Raw genomic sequence first — 24,241 nt, 5'->3', positions numbered from 1 at the left:
CAAAAACTACTATAGGTAGGCAGTGGTTGCCGACCTCTCATATTGTTCAAAACTTATGTATTCATATGATTTTGGCAATAATATGAGTAAATTAAATAATATACATATGAAAATGATTAATTATTATATGTATAAGGGAAAAAATGCTGAAAATATCCCACATTCTCTTAGTATTATAGAGAAAAGCCATTATAGTGAGAGGGTATAGTAGTGTAAACGACCGGAATTACGACAGAGGGTTCAAAAACTACTATAGGTAGGCAGTGGTTGCCGACCTCTCATATTGTTCAAAACTTATGTATTCATATGATTTTGGCAATAATATGAGTAAATTAAATAATATACATATGAAAATGATTAATTATTATATGTATAAGGGAAAAAATGCTGAAAATATCCCACATTCTCTTAGTATTATAGAGAAAAGCCATTATAGTGAGAGGGTATAGTAGTGTAAACGACCGGAATTACGACAGAGGGTTCAAAAACTACTATAGGTAGGCAGTGGTTGCCGACCTCTCATATTGTTCAAAACTTATGTATTCATATGATTTTGGCAATAATATGAGTAAATTAAATAATATACATATGAAAATGATTAATTATTATATGTATAAGGGAAAAAATGCTGAAAATATCCCACATTCTCTTAGTATTATAGAGAAAAGCCATTATAGTGAGAGGGTATAGTAGTGTAAACGACCGGAATTACGACAGAGGGTTCAAAAACTACTATAGGTAGGCAGTGGTTGCCGACCTCTCATATTGTTCAAAACTTATGTATTCATATGATTTTGGCAATAATATGAGTAAATTAAATAATATACATATGAAAATGATTAATTATTATATGTATAAGGGAAAAAATAATCATATTATATATGAATAATGGAAAAAAAATGAAATGTTCCTATAATCTCTTAATATATAAGAGAATAGCCCGTATGTTGGGTGGCAAACGGAATTGAAAATACCCGCTTTGAGGACAGCGGGTTCAAAAACTACTATAGGTAGGCAGTGGTTGCCGACCTCCCGCATTATTCGAAATATTTATTTCGGATTATGTTTATATTGGTTACATACAATAAAGTATATTATTATCCGTACAAATTTGTTTCTCAGTTCTATAGAACACGGGACTTGGCTCCGCGGATAATAGGAATATACGCTTTATAGATAATATCGTTGAAACAAAAGTCAAGTTTCTATTATATATAGAATAACAAATCGTTTCCATATATTATCGTTAATTTTTGGAGGCAGGCAAATATTAATTTATTACCTGCCGTATAGTTGGATTATTATATCGTTACGGTATAATACAAATATGGATTCTTATGAAAGAAATATAAAATTATATATTAAATGTGGAAATATTATCATATGCGCTTGGTTTTATGTTATATATTACCAGAGATATATATGAAAAGAGATAAATTTTAAATTTATCTTCAAAATGCAAATGATTTAACTTAATATTTATATTGGTTAAACAAAAATTGTACATGTGTGGATACAATAATTATGTATGTTGGAAATAAAATGATATTTTATAATGAAATATGTATGTATAAAAAGATAAAATTATAGAAATATATATATTACAATAATTAGATGAAATTCTTGTTATATTGGTAAAACAAGTATAAATTAAAAATGAAAATATGGATTACGAATGCTATATAAAAATGGCCGTAATCGAATGGATTTTTTTACTTATATATTTAAAATTTTACCCAAAGGCGAAATATTGAATTTTATTCAATATAATAAAAATCATGGAATTATATAAAGTGAAAAATCTATATATCTATATATCTATTATATTGCTTATTTCGATTCAAAATATATGAATGGAATATGAAGGAAAAACATTATTCTGGTTGATCCTGCCAGTAGTTATATGCTTGTCTCAAAGATTAAGCCATGCATGTCTAAGTACACACGAATTAAAAGTGAAACCGCAAAAGGCTCATTATATCAGTTATGGTTCCTTAGATCGTTAACAGTTACTTGGATAACTGTGGTAATTCTAGAGCTAATACATGCAATTAAAACATGAACCTTATGGGACATGTGCTTTTATTAGGCTAAAACCAAGCGATCGCAAGATCGTTATATTGGTTGAACTCTAGATAACATGCAGATCGTATGGTCTTGTACCGACGACAGATCTTTCAAATGTCTGCCCTATCAACTTTTGATGGTAGTATCTAGGACTACCATGGTTGCAACGGGTAACGGGGAATCAGGGTTCGATTCCGGAGAGGGAGCCTGAGAAACGGCTACCACATCTAAGGAAGGCAGCAGGCGCGTAAATTACCCACTCCCAGCTCGGGGAGGTAGTGACGAAAAATAACAATACAGGACTCATATCCGAGGCCCTGTAATTGGAATGAGTACACTTTAAATCCTTTAACAAGGACCAATTGGAGGGCAAGTCTGGTGCCAGCAGCCGCGGTAATTCCAGCTCCAATAGCGTATATTAAAGTTGTTGCGGTTAAAACGTTCGTAGTTGAACTTGTGCTTCATACGGGTAGTACAACTTACAATTGTGGTTAGTACTATACCTTTATGTATGTAAGCGTATTACCGGTGGAGTTCTTATATGTGATTAAATACTTGTATTTTTTCATATGTTCCTCCTATTTAAAAACCTGCACTAGTGCTCTTAAACGAGTGTTATTGTGGGCCGGTACTATTACTTTGAACAAATTAGAGTGCTTAAAGCAGGCTTCAAATGCCTGAATATTCTGTGCATGGGATAATGAAATAAGACCTCTGTTCTGCTTTCATTGGTTTTCAGATCAAGAGGTAATGATTAATAGAAGCAGTTTGGGGGCATTAGTATTACGACGCGAGAGGTGAAATTCTTGGACCGTCGTAAGACTAACTTAAGCGAAAGCATTTGCCAAAGATGTTTTCATTAATCAAGAACGAAAGTTAGAGGTTCGAAGGCGATCAGATACCGCCCTAGTTCTAACCATAAACGATGCCAGCTAGCAATTGGGTGTAGCTACTTTTATGGCTCTCTCAGTCGCTTCCCGGGAAACCAAAGCTTTTGGGCTCCGGGGGAAGTATGGTTGCAAAGCTGAAACTTAAAGGAATTGACGGAAGGGCACCACCAGGAGTGGAGCCTGCGGCTTAATTTGACTCAACACGGGAAAACTTACCAGGTCCGAACATAAGTGTGTAAGACAGATTGATAGCTCTTTCTCGAATCTATGGGTGGTGGTGCATGGCCGTTCTTAGTTCGTGGAGTGATTTGTCTGGTTAATTCCGATAACGAACGAGACTCAAATATATTAAATAGATATCTTCAGGATTATGGTGCTGAAGCTTATGTAGCCTTCATTCATGGTGGCAGTAAAATGTTTATTGTGTTTGAATGTGTTTATGTAAGTGGAGCCGTACCTGTTGGTTTGTCCCATTATAAGGACACTAGCTTCTTAAATGGACAAATTGCGTCTAGCAATAATGAGATTGAGCAATAACAGGTCTGTGATGCCCTTAGATGTCCTGGGCTGCACGCGCGCTACAATGAAAGTATCAACGTGTATTTCCTAGACCGAGAGGTCCGGGTAAACCGCTGAACCACTTTCATGCTTGGGATTGTGAACTGAAACTGTTCACATGAACTTGGAATTCCCAGTAAGTGTGAGTCATTAACTCGCATTGATTACGTCCCTGCCCTTTGTACACACCGCCCGTCGCTACTACCGATTGAATTATTTAGTGAGGTCTCCGGACGTGATCACTGTGACGCCTTGCGTGTTACGGTTGTTTCGCAAAAGTTGACCGAACTTGATTATTTAGAGGAAGTAAAAGTCGTAACAAGGTTTCCGTAGGTGAACCTGCGGAAGGATCATTATTGTATAATATCCTTATCGTTAATAAACATTTGTTATAATACAAATAAATACAATTTACCAAAATAAAAATATTACAAAATGATTCCACGGAATCAAAAGTTAAAGTCAAAATAAAATGAAGATGGCTTTTATTTTATATGTGGGGCTTGGCAACCTCATAAAAAGACTTTAACATTATTAATGTTGTTGTGCGTATTTGTGGCAGTACCTACTACAACAATGGCGTTTCCTATAAAAACAAATTCTCGAAAATGGAAATCGAAGAAACTGAACAAAATTTGAAAGTAGAAGTCGAATTAAAATTAAAATAATTTTGAATGTGGTATTCAAAATAAGTGTGTGTGTATATGGACCATAATATACACGCGTTGCGAATATGTATTGTTCATCTATGTTATGAGCATACGTTGGCTAATGCAACAACCTAAAATATACAATGTTTGTACCTGTCATCCATCAGGTTAATGTTTTATATAAATTTTGCAGTATGTGTCACCCAAAATAGCAAACCATAACCAGATTTTTATGATACATAATGCTTATATGAAACTAAGACATATCGCAACATTTATTTTTAGGTATAAAAATAAATTTATTGAAGGAATTGATATATGCCAGTAAAATGGTGTATTTTTAATTTCTTTCAATAAAAACAATATTGATATTATATAAAAATGAATTATAAAACTCTAAGCGGTGGATCACTCGGCTCATGGGTCGATGAAGAACGCAGCAAACTGTGCGTCATCGTGTGAACTGCAGGACACATGAACATCGACATTTTGAACGCATATCGCAGTCCATGCTGTTATGTACTTTAATTAATTTTATAGTGCTGCTTGGACTACATATGGTTGAGGGTTGTAAGACTATGCTAATTAAGTTGTTTATAAATTTTTTATAAGCATATGGTATATTATTGGATTAAATAATGATTTTATTCATAATATTAAAAAAGAAATGAAAAACATTATCTCACATTTGAATGTGAAAAACGAAGAGAAATATTTTCTTTTTCAATCAAATAATACTGAGAAATGTCTAGCATAAAAAATTGAAATATTTTTCATCTAGAATTGTCTCTTATTAATGATTCGGAAAAAGAAAAATCTTGGTTTTGTTATTATTCTTCGTTGGTTCGTTAAATGGATAAAAAATAACTTTGCTTACAAGAACTATTGGAACTATTTATAACGAATTTAATTGATTGTTTTATCATTTATATATAAAGAATTTATGGCAAAAAATAGTTATATATACAACCTCAACTCATATGGGACTACCCCCTGAATTTAAGCATATTAATTAGGGGAGGAAAAGAAACTAACAAGGATTTTCTTAGTAGCGGCGAGCGAAAAGAAAACAGTTCAGCACTAAGTCACTTTGTCTATATGGCAAATGTGAGATGCAGTGTATGGAGCGTCAATATTCTAGTATGAGAAATTAATGATTTAAGTCCTTCTTAAATGAGGCCATTTACCCATAGAGGGTGCCAGGCCCGTATAACGTTAATGATTACTAGATGATGTTTCCAAAGAGTCGTGTTGCTTGATAGTGCAGCACTAAGTGGGTGGTAAACTCCATCTAAAACTAAATATAACCATGAGACCGATAGTAAACAAGTACCGTGAGGGAAAGTTGAAAAGAACTCTGAATAGAGAGTTAAACAGTACGTGAAACTGCTTAGAGGTTAAGCCCGATGAACCTGAATATCCGTTATGGAAAATTCATCATTAAAATTGTAATATTTAAATAATATTATTAAGAATAATGTGCATTTTTTCCATATAAGGACATTGTAATCTATTAGCATATCCCAAATTTATCATAAAATATAACTTATAGTTTATTCCAATTAAATTGCTTGCATTTTAACACAGAATAAATGTTATTAATTTGATAAAGTGCTGATAGATTTATATTATTACAGAGCGTTAATTTTTCGGAATTATATAATGGCATAATTATCATTGATTTTTGTGTTTATTATATGCTCTTGTATGATTAACAATGCGAAAGATTCAGGATACCTTCGGGACCCGTCTTGAAACACGGACCAAGGAGTCTAACATATGTGCAAGTTATTGGGATGTAAACCTAATAGCGTAATTAACTTGACTAATAATGGGATTAGTTTTTTAGCTATTTATAGCTAATTAACACAATCCCGGGGCGTTCTATATAGTTATGTATAATGTATATTTATATTATTTATGCCTCTAACTGGAACGTACCTTGAGCATATATGCTGTGACCCGAAAGATGGTGAACTATACTTGATCAGGTTGAAGTCAGGGGAAACCCTGATGGAAGACCGAAACAGTTCTGACGTGCAAATCGATTGTCAGAATTGAGTATAGGGGCGAAAGACCAATCGAACCATCTAGTAGCTGGTTCCTTCCGAAGTTTCCCTCAGGATAGCTGGTGCATTTTAATATTATATAAAATAATCTTATCTGGTAAAGCGAATGATTAGAGGCCTTAGGGTCGAAACGATCTTAACCTATTCTCAAACTTTAAATGGGTAAGAACCTTAACTTTCTTGATATGAAGTTCAAGGTTATGATATAATGTGCCCAGTGGGCCACTTTTGGTAAGCAGAACTGGCGCTGTGGGATGAACCAAACGTAATGTTACGGTGCCCAAATTAACAACTCATGCAGATACCATGAAAGGCGTTGGTTGCTTAAAACAGCAGGACGGTGATCATGGAAGTCGAAATCCGCTAAGGAGTGTGTAACAACTCACCTGCCGAAGCAACTAGCCCTTAAAATGGATGGCGCTTAAGTTGTATACCTATACATTACCGCTAAAGTAGATGATTTATATTACTTGTGATATAAATTTTGAAACTTTAGTGAGTAGGAAGGTACAATGGTATGCGTAGAAGTGTTTGGCGTAAGCCTGCATGGAGCTGCCATTGGTACAGATCTTGGTGGTAGTAGCAAATAATCGAATGAGACCTTGGAGGACTGAAGTGGAGAAGGGTTTCGTGTGAACAGTGGTTGATCACGAGTTAGTCGGTCCTAAGTTCAAGGCGAAAGCCGAAAATTTTCAAGTAAAACAAAAATGCCTAACTATATAAACAAAGCGAATATAATACACTTGAATAATTTTGAACGAAAGGGAATACGGTTCCAATTCCGTAACCTGTTGAGTATCCGTTTGTTATTAAATATGGGCCTCGTGCTCATCCTGGCAACAGGAACGACCATAAAGAAGCCGTCGAGAGATATCGGAAGAGTTTTCTTTTCTGTTTTATAGCCGTACTACCATGGAAGTCTTTCGCAGAGAGATATGGTAGATGGGCTAGAAGAGCATGACATATACTGTTGTGTCGATATTTTCTCCTCGGACCTTGAAAATTTATGGTGGGGACACGCAAACTTCTCAACAGGCCGTACCAATATCCGCAGCTGGTCTCCAAGGTGAAGAGTCTCTAGTCGATAGAATAATGTAGGTAAGGGAAGTCGGCAAATTAGATCCGTAACTTCGGGATAAGGATTGGCTCTGAAGATTGAGATAGTCGGGCTTGATTGGGAAACAATAACATGGTTTATGTGCTCGTTCTGGGTAAATAGAGTTTCTAGCATTTATGTTAGTTACTTGTTCCCCGGATAGTTTAGTTACGTAGCCAATTGTGGAACTTTCTTGCTAAAATTTTTAAGAATACTATTTGGGTTAAACCAATTAGTTCTTATCAATTATAACGATTATCAATTAACAATCAATTCAGAACTGGCACGGACTTGGGGAATCCGACTGTCTAATTAAAACAAAGCATTGTGATGGCCCTAGCGGGTGTTGACACAATGTGATTTCTGCCCAGTGCTCTGAATGTCAAAGTGAAGAAATTCAAGTAAGCGCGGGTCAACGGCGGGAGTAACTATGACTCTCTTAAGGTAGCCAAATGCCTCGTCATCTAATTAGTGACGCGCATGAATGGATTAACGACGGACGTGTTTTCGTTGCGCTCGTGTACAGATTGCGAATAACTAAGTTTTCCTTGTTGGAAAGTAATTAAATCGGTGATTTAGTGCTCCGCGGAAGTCGAGTGAAAATTGTCGAGTGTTAAAAACAAGCGGTTTGGAAATTATTAACAATAAACTATTGGAAATTTTCCACTCCGCACGTGCTGCGAGGCGAGCTTACGAGTAAGTTTTTCGAGTAAGCTTTTTGAGCAGCTGTCAAAAAGCTTATTGGTGGCAGTCACTGCTAGGGTTTGTGTCTAGGGACAGTTTTAGTGCTACCAGACGCTACCGATAGGTGGAGCTCTAGAGCATCTACCTTTTGTCACTGAGCAAACGAGCATACGGTTGCTGGCGTCGACGGTAGGAGGAGCCACCATCGGAGTTATGCCGATCGAGAGCGACAGCAGCGTGAGTGCCTTGAGCGGAAGTAGTGCTTCGAGGAAGTCCAAACGACGCAGGCGCAGAAGCCATCTGGCCTCTAAGAGCTCGGCGCCGACGCAGGCGAAATTGGTTGCCCTGGCATCGAATGGAGTGCCAGAACCCGTTGGTGTACTGGAGGAGGCGTTTTCGTCGCTGGAGGACGCCCGGGCGGCTACCCCCCCCCACGCTGCTGCCACCGCTGTTGATCCTACTGCTGCCCCTGCTGCCGACCACACTGCTGCCTCCGCCGTTTCCACTGCTGCTAAAATTGTTGCCACCACTGCCACTGCCGCTACCGCTGCCGCCCGTGCTGGGCAAGCAGCCATGATGGCAGAGCTGTCGGCCACCCAGCGCATGGTGAGAAGCAGCTTCCGCAGCCTAGGAGAAGTGGACACGGAAGAGCTCTCGTATGCTATCAGCCGCTACGATGAGCTGGTGCTGGCGTTAATGCTCCGGTGTGGAGAACTGGAGACGCGGCTCGCTATGCCGCCACCGCCGCCGCCGTCGTCGAATCCGTTAAAGAATACGGCCGCCAATGCTCCCCAGATGCCACAGGTTGCACCCATCGCTGCCCCGCGGACCACCAAGGTTCGCGAGACGTGGTCAGCGGTGGTGAAGTGCGACGACCCTGCGCTATCGGGGAAAGCTATAGCGGAAAAGGTGCGAACGATGGTTGCACCCTCCCTCGGAGTCAGAGTACATGAGGTACGTGAGCTCCGTCGAGGTGGTGGTGCGATCATTCGTACTCCTTCAGTTGGAGAGCTGCAGAAGGTGGTAGCATCAAAGAGGTTCGCTGAAGTTGGGCTAAATGTGGCACGGAATGCGGCCGAGAAGCCGAAGGTCGTCGTCTATGACGTCGACACAGCTATCGGCCCTGAGGAATTCATGCAGGAGCTGCATGGAAATAACTTCGACAGCGATATGACTATGTCCCAATTTAAGAAGTCCGTGCACCTGGTGACCAAGGCGTGGTCGGTAACCGACGGCGCCACAGTAAATGTAACGCTAGAGGTAGACGACCGCGCGATGGCGAAGCTTGATGTAGGTCGTGTCTACATCAAGTGGTTCTCATTCCGATGCCGAGCACAGGTCCGCACATACGCCTGCCACAGATGCGTGGGTTTCGACCACAAGGTCAGCGAATGCCGGCAGAAGGACAATGTCTGCCGCCAGTGCGGGCAACAAGGCCACACCGCGGCAAAGTGCCAAAACCCGGTGGACTGCCGGAACTGCCGTCACAGAGGGCAACCCTCGGGGCATTACATGCTCTCGAACGTGTGCCCGATATACGGGGCGTTGCTGGCGAGGGTGCAAGCTAGACATTAATGTTTAGCTTCATCCAAGCGAACTGTGGCCGAGGCAGAGCTGCGACCATCGAGCTCGGAGTCCGACTCAGGAGATCGGAGTCTATGTTCGCGCTGGTGCAGGAGCCGTATCTCGGCGGGGACGGAATGGATGTGCTGCCTGAAGGAATGAGAATTTTCACCGATCGGCGAGGGAAGGCAGCCATCCTAGTAGATCAACAGGAAGCCATCTGTATGCCAGTGGAGACCCTCACCACGGATTATGGCGTATGTCTGGTCGTTAAAGGGAGCTTTGGCTCAATCTTCCTTTGCGCCGCATACTGCCAGTTCGATGCACCTCTGGAACCGTACCTCCGGTACATGGATGCGGTCCTGCTGCAGGCCAGCAGAACCCCCGCAATCCTGGGCCTCGACGCGAATGCAGTGTCCCCCATGTGGCTTAGCAAACTCTCTCGTCATGCCGAGGGGCAAGCTAACTACAGACGGGGTGAGCTGCTGTCAGAGTGGATGCTGGAGGCAAGAGTCGCCGCCCTAAACCAGTCAACAGAGGTGTACACGTTCGACAATCACAGAGCTACTAGCGATATCGACGTGACAATCGTCAATGAGGCAGCATCTATGTGGGCCACATATGAGTGGAGAGTGGACGAGTGGGAATTGAGTGACCACAACATCATTACTGTTGTGGCCGAACCAACTACCGCGCGCGCAGTTGAGAGCATAGCTCCTGTGCCGTCCTGGAACTTCTCCAATGCACGTTGGCGATTGTTCAAGGAGGAAATGGTGAGTAGAGCAGCCGAACTTCCGGAAAACTTCTCAGAGTCGCCGTTGGACCAGCAAGTTTCGACCCTGCGCAGTATAGTACATAATGTATGTGATATTGCGCTGGGAAGAAAGTCAATTCGATCGCCCAACAGGAGAGCACGTTGGTGGACTGCCGACCTCTGCGCTGCAAGGCGCGAAGTCCGGAGACTTCGTCGCCTACTCCAAGATGGAAGGCGTCGTGATGACGGTGCCGCTATAGAGCGTGTAGTGGTCGAGCTGAGGCGGGCCTCAGCAAACTACAAGAAGCTCATTGGGAGGGCGAAAATGGATGACTGGAAACGCTTCGTGGGAGATCATGCCGACGACCCATGGGGGCGCGTCTACAAGATTTGCCGAGGCCGCAGAAAGTGCACGGAGATTGGGTGCCTCCGCGTGAATGGCGAGCTCATCACTGATTGGGGTGACTGTGCACGAGTGCTCCTCCGCAATTTCTTCCCAGTTGCGGAGTCCGAAGCACCGACTGCCATCGCGGAGGAAGTCCCACCGGCCCTCGAAGAATTCGAGGTTGATGCATGTGTTGCCCGGTTGAAGAGCAGGCGCTCTCCCGGCTTGGACGGCATCAATGGCACTATCTGCAAGGCAGTCTGGCGCGCCATACCCGAGCACCTAGCATCGTTGTTTTCCCGATGCATCCGATTAGGATACTTTCCCGCTGAGTGGAAGTGCCCACGAGTTGTCTCGCTGCTCAAAGGGCCAGATAAGGACAAGTGTGAGCCCTCCTCATATAGAGGAATATGCTTGCTGCCAGTCTTTGGTAAGGTGCTCGAGGCCATCATGGTGAATCGTGTGAGAGAAGTTCTTCCGGAAGGCTGCAGATGGCAGTTTGGATTTCGCCAAGGACGATGTGTGGAGGATGCTTGGAGACACGTGAAGAGCAGTGTTTGTGCCAGCCCGGCGCAATACGTGCTCGGCACATTCGTGGACTTCAAAGGAGCATTCGACAACGTCGAATGGAGTGCTGCACTCCGCCGACTAGCAGACTTGGGATGCCGGGAGATGGGCTTGTGGCAGAGCTTTTTCTCCGGCCGAAGAGCAGTGATCCGAAGCAGTTCCGGTACTGTGGAAGTACCGGTAACTAGAGGCTGCCCGCAGGGGTCAATCAGTGGCCCATTTATCTGGGACATTCTGATGGATGTACTGCTTCAGCGTCTCCAGCCGTATTGCCAGCTGAGTGCATACGCTGATGACTTGCTGCTTCTCGTCGAGGGAAATTCCCGAGCTATGCTAGAGGAAAAAGGAGCACAGCTGATGTCCATCGTAGAAGCGTGGGGAGCGGAAGTTGGCGTTGCCGTCTCGACCAGCAAGACGGTAATAATGCTGCTAAAAGGTGCCTTGAGACGTGCGCCTACGGTGAGGTTTGCTGGAGCGAACCTTCCGTATGTGCGTAGCTGTCGGTACCTTGGCATCACGGTCAGTGAAGGAATGAAATTCCTCACGCACATAGCTTCGCTTCGCCAGCGGATGACCGGAGTCGTTGGAGCATTGGCGCGTGTGCTTCGAGCCGACTGGGGCTTCAGTCCTCGAGCCAGGCGGACCATATATGACGGACTCATGGCACCTTGTGTGCTGTTTGGTGCCCCGGTATGGTATGACACCGCCGAGCAAGTAGCCGCCCGGAGACGACTAGCCTCCTGCCAGAGGCTAATCCTGCTTGGATGCCTTTCGGTATGCCGAACAGTGTCCACAGTGGCACTGCAGGTACTTGGTGGAGCTCCCCCGCTTGACTTGGCTGCTAAGTTTTTAGCGGTCAAATACAAGCTGAAGCGTGGATACCCGCTGGAGGAGAACGACTGGCTATATGACGAGGACACTACGTGTCTAAGCTGGAAGCAGAGGAAGACTCGCCTAGAAGAGTGCTTACTGCAGAGTTGGCAGAACAGATGGGATGATGACAGCGAACCAGGACGGGTGACGCATAAATTCATCCCATATGTCACTCTCGCCTATCGGGATCCAAGATTTGGATTCTCGATGAGGACGTCTTACCTGCTGACAGGTCACGGGTCGTTTAACGCATTTTTGCAAGGGAGAGCCCTCAGCGATACCACTGCTTGCGCTTGTGGAGATCCATATGAGGACTGGATGCACATATTGTGCGCTTGCCCCCTATATGCAGATTTGCGGAACCTCGATGGACTTGGAGTGCAGCGCCTTGGCGAAAACTGGACCTTCGATAGAATCCTGGAAGATCAACAGAGGACTCAACGGCTGGCAGTGTTTGCGGACGAAGTGTTCCGTAGGAGGAGGGGTGTTTAGCCCAACAACTTCGCCGTGTGGTTAGCGGGCGAGAATACTTCCACAGTCCGCTATTGCTTGTCGTAAGAGGCGACTAATATAGCCATAGGTCCCTCTAACCCTGCTTGTCGGAGCAAAAGGAGGAGGCCCACCGAGCCTCTCTTTCGGTACCACGGGTTGTGCAGCTATCCAAGACTGCACATTGAGGTAGGCCCCCTGGTGGGAGTATCGTGGTGGCTGTGGTTGGTACCCATATCGCGGGTAGAGCCTTCGTGTTCGACGTTTGAGTTACGGTGCTAGTTGCGCAAAACTCGGGTGCTGTGACCCAGAGATCAGTAGAGATTTTAGGTAGATCTCGCTCCTCAGCAAGGGGGAGTGCTTGCCCGGCAAGCAAGTACTCGAATTGCTACCGGGGTGGTCGCTATGTACATAGCTATAGCTTCTAGTCCGGGACGCTTGTCTGGCGTATCCAGACACATACACCATGTTGATACATGCACCACTTGTGGGTGTTCAGGGTGTCGTGGTTGTAATCCCTTCAGTGTGGAACACGCCACGTAAAACAAGTTCGGAGAGATCTGAAAAGTCGTCGTTGTCCCTATCTACTATCTAGCGAAACCACAGCCAAGGGAACGGGCTTGGAATAATTAGCGGGGAAAGAAGACCCTTTTGAGCTTGACTCTAATCTGGCAGTGTAAGGAGACATAAGAGGTGTAGAATAAGTGGGAGATATTAGACCTCGGTTTGGTATCGTCAATGAAATACCACTACTCTTATTGTTTCCTTACTTACTTGATTAAATGGAACGTGTATCATTTCCTAGCCATTATACGGATATATTTATTATATCTTATGGTATTGGGTTTTGATGCAAGCTTCTTGATCAAAGTATCACGAGTTTGTTATATAATCGCAAACAAATTCTTTAATAAAACGATGCATTTATGTATTTTTGATTTGAAAATTTGGTATAACTCCAATTACTCAGGTATGATCCAATTCAAGGACATTGCCAGGTAGGGAGTTTGACTGGGGCGGTACATCTCTCAAATAATAACGGAGGTGTCCCAAGGCCAGCTCAGTGCGGACAGAAACCACACATAGAGCAAAAGGGCAAATGCTGACTTGATCTCGGTGTTCAGTACACACAGGGACAGCAAAAGCTCGGCCTATCGATCCTTTTGGTTTAAAGAGTTTTTAACAAGAGGTGTCAGAAAAGTTACCATAGGGATAACTGGCTTGTGGCGGCCAAGCGTTCATAGCGACGTCGCTTTTTGATCCTTCGATGTCGGCTCTTCCTATCATTGTGAAGCAAAATTCACCAAGCGTTGGATTGTTCACCCATGCAAGGGAACGTGAGCTGGGTTTAGACCGTCGTGAGACAGGTTAGTTTTACCCTACTAATGACAAAACGTTGTTGCGACAGCATTCCTGCGTAGTACGAGAGGAACCGCAGGTACGGACCAATGGCACAATACTTGTTCGAGCGAACAGTGGTATGACGCTACGTCCGTTGGATTATGCCTGAACGCCTCTAAGGTCGTATCCGTGCTGGACTGCAATGATAAATAAGGGGCAATTTGCATTGTATGGCTTCTAAACCATTTAAAGTTTATAATTTATTTTATAAACGACAATGGATGTGATGCCAATGTAATTTGTAACATAGTAAATTAGGAGGATCTTCGATCACCTGATGCCGCGCTAGTTACATATAAAAGCATTATTTAATACAATGACAAAGCCTAGAATCAATTGTAAACGACTTTTGTAACAGGCAAGGTGTTGTAAGTGGTTGAGCAGCTGCCATACTGCGATCCACTGAAGCTTATCCTTTGCTTGATGATTCGATAAATAAATGATTTTTCCTGTAGCCAAACAAACACCTCGTCATCAATTTAGTGACGCATATGATATTGTCCCTATCATATAATTTTTGATATAAAGACTTTAAAGAATTATATCAAGTTGCCAAATACCTCGTCATCAATTTAGTGACGCATATGATATTGTCCCTATCATATAATTTTTGATATAAAGACTTTAAAGAATTATATCAAGTTGCCAAATACCTCGTCATCAATTTAGTGACGCATATGATATTGTCCTATCATATAATTAATATAAAGACTTTAATGAATTGTGTCAAGTTGCCAAACACCTCGTCATCAATTTAGTGACGCATATGATATTGTCCCTATCATATAATTTTTGATATAAAAACTTTAAAGAATTGTATCAAGTTGCCAAATACCTCGTCATCAATTTAGTGACGCATATGATATTGTCCCTATCATATAATTAATATAAAGACTTTAATGAATTGTGTCAAGTTGCCAAACACCTCGTCATCAATTTAGTGACGCATATGATATTGTCCCTATCATATAATTTTTGATATAAAAACTTTAAAGAATTGTATCAAGTTGCCAAATACCTCGTCATCAATTTAGTGACGCATATGATATTGTCCCTATCATATAATTAATATAAAGACTTTAATGAATTGTGTCAAGTTGCCAAACACCTCGTCATCAATTTAGTGACGCATATGATATTGTCCCTATCATATAATTTTTGATATAAAGACTTTAAAGAATTATATCAAGTTGCCAAATACCTCGTCATCAATTTAGTGACGCATATGATATTGTCTCTATCATATAATTAATATAAAGACTTTAATGAATTGTGTCAAGTTGCCAAACACCTCGTCATCAATTTAGTGACGCATATGATATTGTCCCTATCATATAATTTTTGATATAAAAACTTTAAAGAATTGTATCAAGTTGCCAAATACCTCGTCATCAATTTAGTGACGCATATGATATTGTCCCTATCATATAATTAATATAAAGACTTTAATGAATTGTGTCAAGTTGCCAAACACCTCGTCATCAATTTAGTGACGCATATGATATTGTCCCTATCATATAATTTTTGATATAAAAACTTTAAAGAATTGTATCAAGTTGCCAAATACCTCGTCATCAATTTAGTGACGCATATGATATTGTCCCTATCATATAATTAATATAAAGACTTTAATGAATTGTGTCAAGTTGCCAAACACCTCGTCATCAATTTAGTGACGCATATGATATTGTCCCTATCATATAATATTTGATATAAAGACTTTAAAGAATTATATCAAGTTGCCAAATACCTCGTCATCAATTTAGTGACGCATATGATATTGTCTCTATCATATAATTAATATAAAGACTTTAATGAATTGTGTCAAGTTGCCAAACACCTCGTCATCAATTTAGTGACGCATATGATATTGTCCCTATCATATAATTTTTGATATAAAGACTTTAAAGAATTCTATCAAGTTGCCAAATACCTCGTCATCAATTTAGTGACGCATATGATATTGTCTCTATCATATAATTAATATAAAGACTTTAATGATTTGTGTCACGTTGCCAAACACCTCGTCATCAATTTAGTGACGCATATGATATTGTCCCTATCATATAATTAATATAAAGACTTTTTAAAGAATTGTATCAAGTTGCCAAACACCTCGTCATCAACTACTATATTATGGTTGCGCCGACCTCTCATATTGTATTCTCTTATGTCTTCATAGGATTTTGGCAATTATACGAGTAAATTAAATAATATACATATGAAAATGATTAATTATTATATGTATAAGGGAAAAAATGCTGAAATATTCCCATATTATCTTAGTATTATAGAGGAAAGACCGTTGCCGACCTCTGATATTGTTCAAAACTTATGTATTTATATGATTTTGGCAATTATATGAGTAAATTAAATAATATACATATAAAATGATTAAATATTATATGTATAAATGTATAAAGGAAAAAATGATGAAATATTCCCACATTATCTTAGTATTATAGAGGAAAGACCGTTGCTGACCTCTGATATTGTTCAAAACTTATGTATTTATATGATTTTGGCAATAATATGAGTAAATTAAATAATATACATATGAAAATGATTAATTATTATATGTATAAATGTATAAGGGAAAAAATGCTGAAAATATTCCCATATTATCTTAGTATTATAGAGGAAAGACCGTTGCTGACCTCTGATATTGTTCAAAACTTATGTATTTATATGATTTTGGCAATTATATGAGTAAATTAAATAATATACATATGAAAATTATTAATTATTATATGTATAGGGGAAAAAATGCTGAAATATTCCCACATTCTCTTAGTATTATAGAGAAAAGCCATTATAGTGAGAGGGTATAGTAGTGTAAACGACCGGAATTACGACAGAGGGTTCAAAAACTACTATAGGTAGGCAGTGGTTGCCGACCTCTCATATTGTTCAAAACTTATGTATTCATATGATTTTGGCAATTATATGAGTAAATTAAATAATATACATATGAAAATTATTAATTATTATATGTATAGGGGAAAAAATGCTGAAATATTCCCACATTCTCTTAGTATTATAGAGAAAAGCCATTATAGTGAGAGGGTATAGTAGTGTAAACGACCGGAATTACGACAGAGGGTTCAAAAACTACTATAGGTAGGCAGTGGTTGCCGACCTCTCATATTGTTCAAAACTTATGTATTCATATGATTTTGGCAATTATATGAGTAAATTAAATAATATACATATGAAAATTATTAATTATTATATGTATAAGGGAAAAAATGCTGAAAATATCCCACATTCTCTTAGTATAATAGAGAAAAGCCATTATAGTGAGAGGGTATAGTAGTGTAAACGACCGGAATTACGACAGAGGGTTCAAAAACTACTATAGGTAGGCAGTGGTTGCCGACCTCTCATATTGTTCAAAACTTATGTATTCATATGATTTTGGCAATAATATGAGTAAATTAAATAATATACATATGAAAATGATTAATTATTATATGTATAAGGGAAAAAATGCTGAAAATATCCCACATTCTCTTAGTATTATAGAGAAAAGCCATTATAGTGAGAGGGTATAGTAGTGTAAACGACCGGAATTACGACAGAGGGTTCAAAAACTACTATAGGTAGGCAGTGGTTGCCGACCTCTCATATTGTTCAAAACTTATGTATTCATATGATTTTGGCAATAATATGAGTAAATTAAATAATATACATATGAAAATGATTAATTATTATATGTATAAGGGAAAAAATGCTGAAAATATCCCACATTCTCTTAGTATTATAGAGAAAAGCCATTATAGTGAGAGGGTATAGTAGTGTAAACGACCGGAATTACGACAGAGGGTTCAAAAACTACTATAGGTAGGCAGTGGTTGCCGACCTCTCATATTGTTCAAAACTTATGTATTCATATGATTTTGGCAATAATATGAGTAAATTAAATAATATACATATGAAAATGATTAATTATTATATGTATAAGGGAAAAAATGCTGAAAATATCCCACATTCTCTTAGTATTATAGAGAAAAGCCATTATAGTGAGAGGGTATAGTAGTGTAAACGACCGGAATTACGACAGAGGGTTCAAAAACTACTATAGGTAGGCAGTGGTTGCCGACCTCTCATATTGTTCAAAACTTATGTATTCATATGATTTTGGCAATAATATGAGTAAATTAAATAATATACATATGAAAATGATTAATTATTATATGTATAAGGGAAAAAATAATCATATTATATATGAATAATGGAAAAAAAATGAAATGTTCCTATAATCTCTTAATATATAAGAGAATAGCCCGTATGTTGGGTGGCAAACGGAATTGAAAATACCCGCTTTGAGGACAGCGGGTTCAAAAACTACTATAGGTAGGCAGTGGTTGCCGACCTCCCGCATTATTCGAAATATTTATTTCGGATTATGTTTATATTGGTTACATACAATAAAGTATATTATTATCCGTACAAATTTGTTTCTCAGTTCTATAGAACACGGGACTTGGCTCCGCGGATAATAGGAATATACGCTTTATAGATAATATCGTTGAAACAAAAGTCAAGTTTCTATTATATATAGAATAACAAATCGTTTCCATATATTATCGTTAATTTTTGGAGGCAGGCAAATATTAATTTATTACCTGCCGTATAGTTGGATTATTATATCGTTACGGTATAATACAAATATGGATTCTTATGAAAGAAATATAAAATTATATATTAAATGTGGAAATATTATCATATGCGCTTGGTTTTATGTTATATATTACCAGAGATATATATGAAAAGAGATAAATTTTAAATTTATCTTCAAAATGCAAATGATTTAACTTAATATTTATATTGGTTAAACAAAAATTGTACATGTGTGGATACAATAATTATGTATGTTGGAAATAAAATGATATTTTATAATGAAATATGTATGTATAAAAAGATAAAATTATAGAAATATATATATTACAATAATTAGATGAAATTCTTGTTATATTGGTAAAACAAGTATAAATTAAAAATGAAAATATGGATTACGAATGCTATATAAAAATGGCCGTAATCGAATGGATTTTTTTACTTATATATTTAAAATTTTACCCAAAGGCGAAATATTGAATTTTATTCAATATAATAAAAATCATGGAATTATATAAAGTGAAAAATCTATATATCTATATATCTATTATATTGCTTATTTCGATTCAAAATATATGAATGGAATATGAAGGAAAAACATTATTCTGGTTGATCCTGCCAGTAGTTATATGCTTGTCTCAAAGATTAAGCCATGCATGTCTAAGTACACACGAATTAAAAGTGAAACCGCAAAAGGCTCATTATATCAGTTATGGTTCCTTAGATCGTTAACAGTTACTTGGATAACTGTGGTAATTCTAGAGCTAATACATGCAATTAAAACATGAACCTTATGGGACATGTGCTTTTATTAGGCTAAAACCAAGCGATCGCAAGATCGTTATATTGGTTGAACTCTAGATAACATGCAGATCGTATGGTCTTGTACCGACGACAGATCTTTCAAATGTCTGCCCTATCAACTTTTGATGGTAGTATCTAGGACTACCATGGTTGCAACGGGTAACGGGGAATCAGGGTTCGATTCCGGAGAGGGAGCCTGAGAAACGGCTACCACATCTAAGGAAGGCAGCAGGCGCGTAAATTACCCACTCCCAGCTCGGGGAGGTAGTGACGAAAAATAACAATACAGGACTCATATCCGAGGCCCTGTAATTGGAATGAGTACACTTTAAATCCTTTAACAAGGACCAATTGGAGGGCAAGTCTGGTGCCAGCAGCCGCGGTAATTCCAGCTCCAATAGCGTATATTAAAGTTGTTGCGGTTAAAACGTTCGTAGTTGAACTTGTGCTTCATACGGGTAGTACAACTTACAATTGTGGTTAGTACTATACCTTTATGTATGTAAGCGTATTACCGGTGGAGTTCTTATATGTGATTAAATACTTGTATTTTTTCATATGTTCCTCCTATTTAAAAACCTGCACTAGTGCTCTTAAACGAGTGTTATTGTGGGCCGGTACTATTACTTTGAACAAATTAGAGTGCTTAAAGCAGGCTTCAAATGCCTGAATATTCTGTGCATGGGATAATGAAATAAGACCTCTGTTCTGCTTTCATTGGTTTTCAGATCAAGAGGTAATGATTAATAGAAGCAGTTTGGGGGCATTAGTATTACGACGCGAGAGGTGAAATTCTTGGACCGTCGTAAGACTAACTTAAGCGAAAGCATTTGCCAAAGATGTTTTCATTAATCAAGAACGAAAGTTAGAGGTTCGAAGGCGATCAGATACCGCCCTAGTTCTAACCATAAACGATGCCAGCTAGCAATTGGGTGTAGCTACTTTTATGGCTCTCTCAGTCGCTTCCCGGGAAACCAAAGCTTTTGGGCTCCGGGGGAAGTATGGTTGCAAAGCTGAAACTTAAAGGAATTGACGGAAGGGCACCACCAGGAGTGGAGCCTGCGGCTTAATTTGACTCAACACGGGAAAACTTACCAGGTCCGAACATAAGTGTGTAAGACAGATTGATAGCTCTTTCTCGAATCTATGGGTGGTGGTGCATGGCCGTTCTTAGTTCGTGGAGTGATTTGTCTGGTTAATTCCGATAACGAACGAGACTCAAATATATTAAATAGATATCTTCAGGATTATGGTGCTGAAGCTTATGTAGCCTTCATTCATGGTGGCAGTAAAATGTTTATTGTGTTTGAATGTGTTTATGTAAGTGGAGCCGTACCTGTTGGTTTGTCCCATTATAAGGACACTAGCTTCTTAAATGGACAAATTGCGTCTAGCAATAATGAGATTGAGCAATAACAGGTCTGTGATGCCCTTAGATGTCCTGGGCTGCACGCGCGCTACAATGAAAGTATCAACGTGTATTTCCTAGACCGAGAGGTCCGGGTAAACCGCTGAACCACTTTCATGCTTGGGATTGTGAACTGAAACTGTTCACATGAACTTGGAATTCCCAGTAAGTGTGAGTCATTAACTCGCATTGATTACGTCCCTGCCCTTTGTACACACCGCCCGTCGCTACTACCGATTGAATTATTTAGTGAGGTCTCCGGACGTGATCACTGTGACGCCTTGCGTGTTACGGTTGTTTCGCAAAAGTTGACCGAACTTGATTATTTAGAGGAAGTAAAAGTCGTAACAAGGTTTCCGTAGGTGAACCTGCGGAAGGATCATTATTGTATAATATCCTTATCGTTAATAAACATTTGTTATAATACAAATAAATACAATTTACCAAAATAAAAATATTACAAAATGATTCCACGGAATCAAAAGTTAAAGTCAAAATAAAATGAAGATGGCTTTTATTTTATATGTGGGGCTTGGCAACCTCATAAAAAGACTTTAACATTATTAATGTTGTTGTGCGTATTTGTGGCAGTACCTACTACAACAATGGCGTTTCCTATAAAAACAAATTCTCGAAAATGGAAATCGAAGAAACTGAACAAAATTTGAAAGTAGAAGTCGAATTAAAATTAAAATAATTTTGAATGTGGTATTCAAAATAAGTGTGTGTGTATATGGACCATAATATACACGCGTTGCGAATATGTATTGTTCATCTATGTTATGAGCATACGTTGGCTAATGCAACAACCTAAAATATACAATGTTTGTACCTGTCATCCATCAGGTTAATGTTTTATATAAATTTTGCAGTATGTGTCACCCAAAATAGCAAACCATAACCAGATTTTTATGATACATAATGCTTATATGAAACTAAGACATATCGCAACATTTATTTTTAGGTATAAAAATAAATTTATTGAAGGAATTGATATATGCCAGTAAAATGGTGTATTTTTAATTTCTTTCAATAAAAACAATATTGATATTATATAAAAATGAATTATAAAACTCTAAGCGGTGGATCACTCGGCTCATGGGTCGATGAAGAACGCAGCAAACTGTGCGTCATCGTGTGAACTGCAGGACACATGAACATCGACATTTTGAACGCATATCGCAGTCCATGCTGTTATGTACTTTAATTAATTTTATAGTGCTGCTTGGACTACATATGGTTGAGGGTTGTAAGACTATGCTAATTAAGTTGTTTATAAATTTTTTATAAGCATATGGTATATTATTGGATTAAATAATGATTTTATTCATAATATTAAAAAAGAAATGAAAAACATTATCTCACATTTGAATGTGAAAAACGAAGAGAAATATTTTCTTTTTCAATCAAATAATACTGAGAAATGTCTAGCATAAAAAATTGAAATATTTTTCATCTAGAATTGTCTCTTATTAATGATTCGGAAAAAGAAAAATCTTGGTTTTGTTATTATTCTTCGTTGGTTCGTTAAATGGATAAAAAATAACTTTGCTTACAAGAACTATTGGAACTATTTATAACGAATTTAATTGATTGTTTTATCATTTATATATAAAGAATTTATGGCAAAAAATAGTTATATATACAACCTCAACTCATATGGGACTACCCCCTGAATTTAAGCATATTAATTAGGGGAGGAAAAGAAACTAACAAGGATTTTCTTAGTAGCGGCGAGCGAAAAGAAAACAGTTCAGCACTAAGTCACTTTGTCTATATGGCAAATGTGAGATGCAGTGTATGGAGCGTCAATATTCTAGTATGAGAAATTAATGATTTAAGTCCTTCTTAAATGAGGCCATTTACCCATAGAGGGTGCCAGGCCCGTATAACGTTAATGATTACTAGATGATGTTTCCAAAGAGTCGTGTTGCTTGATAGTGCAGCACTAAGTGGGTGGTAAACTCCATCTAAAACTAAATATAACCATGAGACCGATAGTAAACAAGTACCGTGAGGGAAAGTTGAAAAGAACTCTGAATAGAGAGTTAAACAGTACGTGAAACTGCTTAGAGGTTAAGCCCGATGAACCTGAATATCCGTTATGGAAAATTCATCATTAAAATTGTAATATTTAAATAATATTATTAAGAATAATGTGCATTTTTTCCATATAAGGACATTGTAATCTATTAGCATATCCCAAATTTATCATAAAATATAACTTATAGTTTATTCCAATTAAATTGCTTGCATTTTAACACAGAATAAATGTTATTAATTTGATAAAGTGCTGATAGATTTATATTATTACAGAGCGTTAATTTTTCGGAATTATATAATGGCATAATTATCATTGATTTTTGTGTTTATTATATGCTCTTGTATGATTAACAATGCGAAAGATTCAGGATACCTTCGGGACCCGTCTTGAAACACGGACCAAGGAGTCTAACATATGTGCAAGTTATTGGGATGTAAACCTAATAGCGTAATTAACTTGACTAATAATGGGATTAGTTTTTTAGCTATTTATAGCTAATTAACACAATCCCGGGGCGTTCTATATAGTTATGTATAATGTATATTTATATTATTTATGCCTCTAACTGGAACGTACCTTGAGCATATATGCTGTGACCCGAAAGATGGTGAACTATACTTGATCAGGTTGAAGTCAGGGGAAACCCTGATGGAAGACCGAAACAGTTCTGACGTGCAAATCGATTGTCAGAATTGAGTATAGGGGCGAAAGACCAATCGAACCATCTAGTAGCTGGTTCCTTCCGAAGTTTCCCTCAGGATAGCTGGTGCATTTTAATATTATATAAAATAATCTTATCTGGTAAAGCGAATGATTAGAGGCCTTAGGGTCGAAACGATCTTAACCTATTCTCAAACTTTAAATGGGTAAGAACCTTAACTTTCTTGATATGAAGTTCAAGGTTATGATATAATGTGCCCAGTGGGCCACTTTTGGTAAGCAGAACTGGCGCTGTGGGATGAACCAAACGTAATGTTACGGTGCCCAAATTAACAACTCATGCAGATACCATGAAAGGCGTTGGTTGCTTAAAACAGCAGGACGGTGATCATGGAAGTCGAAATCCGCTAAGGAGTGTGTAACAACTCACCTGCCGAAGCAACTAGCCCTTAAAATGGATGGCGCTTAAGTTGTATACCTATACATTACCGCTAAAGTAGATGATTTATATTACTTGTGATATAAATTTTGAAACTTTAGTGAGTAGGAAGGTACAATGGTATGCGTAGAAGTGTTTGGCGTAAGCCTGCATGGAGCTGCCATTGGTACAGATCTTGGTGGTAGTAGCAAATAATCGAATGAGACCTTGGAGGACTGAA

The 24,241-nt window shown here is 38.8% G+C and overlaps 4 non-coding genes across 4 annotated transcripts; all 4 read left to right on the top strand.

Moving 5' to 3' along the window:
• The first annotated feature begins 1,876 nt into the window (after nt 1–1,876).
• LOC117149934 lies at nt 1,877–3,871 on the top strand. Its single transcript, XR_004460628.1, has one exon. It is a non-coding gene; the product is annotated as a small subunit ribosomal RNA (ribosomal RNA).
• Nucleotides 3,872–4,557: 686 nt separating this feature from the next.
• LOC117149932 lies at nt 4,558–4,736 on the top strand. The gene has a single exon (XR_004460626.1). It is a non-coding gene; the product is annotated as a 5.8S ribosomal RNA (ribosomal RNA).
• A 14,532-nt stretch (nt 4,737–19,268) lies between these two features.
• LOC117149933 lies at nt 19,269–21,263 on the top strand. Its single transcript, XR_004460627.1, has one exon. It is a non-coding gene; the product is annotated as a small subunit ribosomal RNA (ribosomal RNA).
• A 686-nt stretch (nt 21,264–21,949) lies between these two features.
• On the top strand, nt 21,950–22,128 carry LOC117149931. Its single transcript, XR_004460625.1, has one exon. It is a non-coding gene; the product is annotated as a 5.8S ribosomal RNA (ribosomal RNA).
• Nucleotides 22,129–24,241: the final 2,113 nt, after the last annotated feature.

This window comes from Drosophila mauritiana, unplaced genomic scaffold (genome assembly GCF_004382145.1).
Source record: "Drosophila mauritiana strain mau12 unplaced genomic scaffold, ASM438214v1 U_9, whole genome shotgun sequence".
In the NCBI taxonomy this organism is placed as follows: domain Eukaryota; kingdom Metazoa; phylum Arthropoda; class Insecta; order Diptera; family Drosophilidae; genus Drosophila; species Drosophila mauritiana.
The sequence above is the reverse complement of the archived record's forward strand: the minus strand, read 5'-3'. Positions and strand labels throughout refer to the sequence as shown.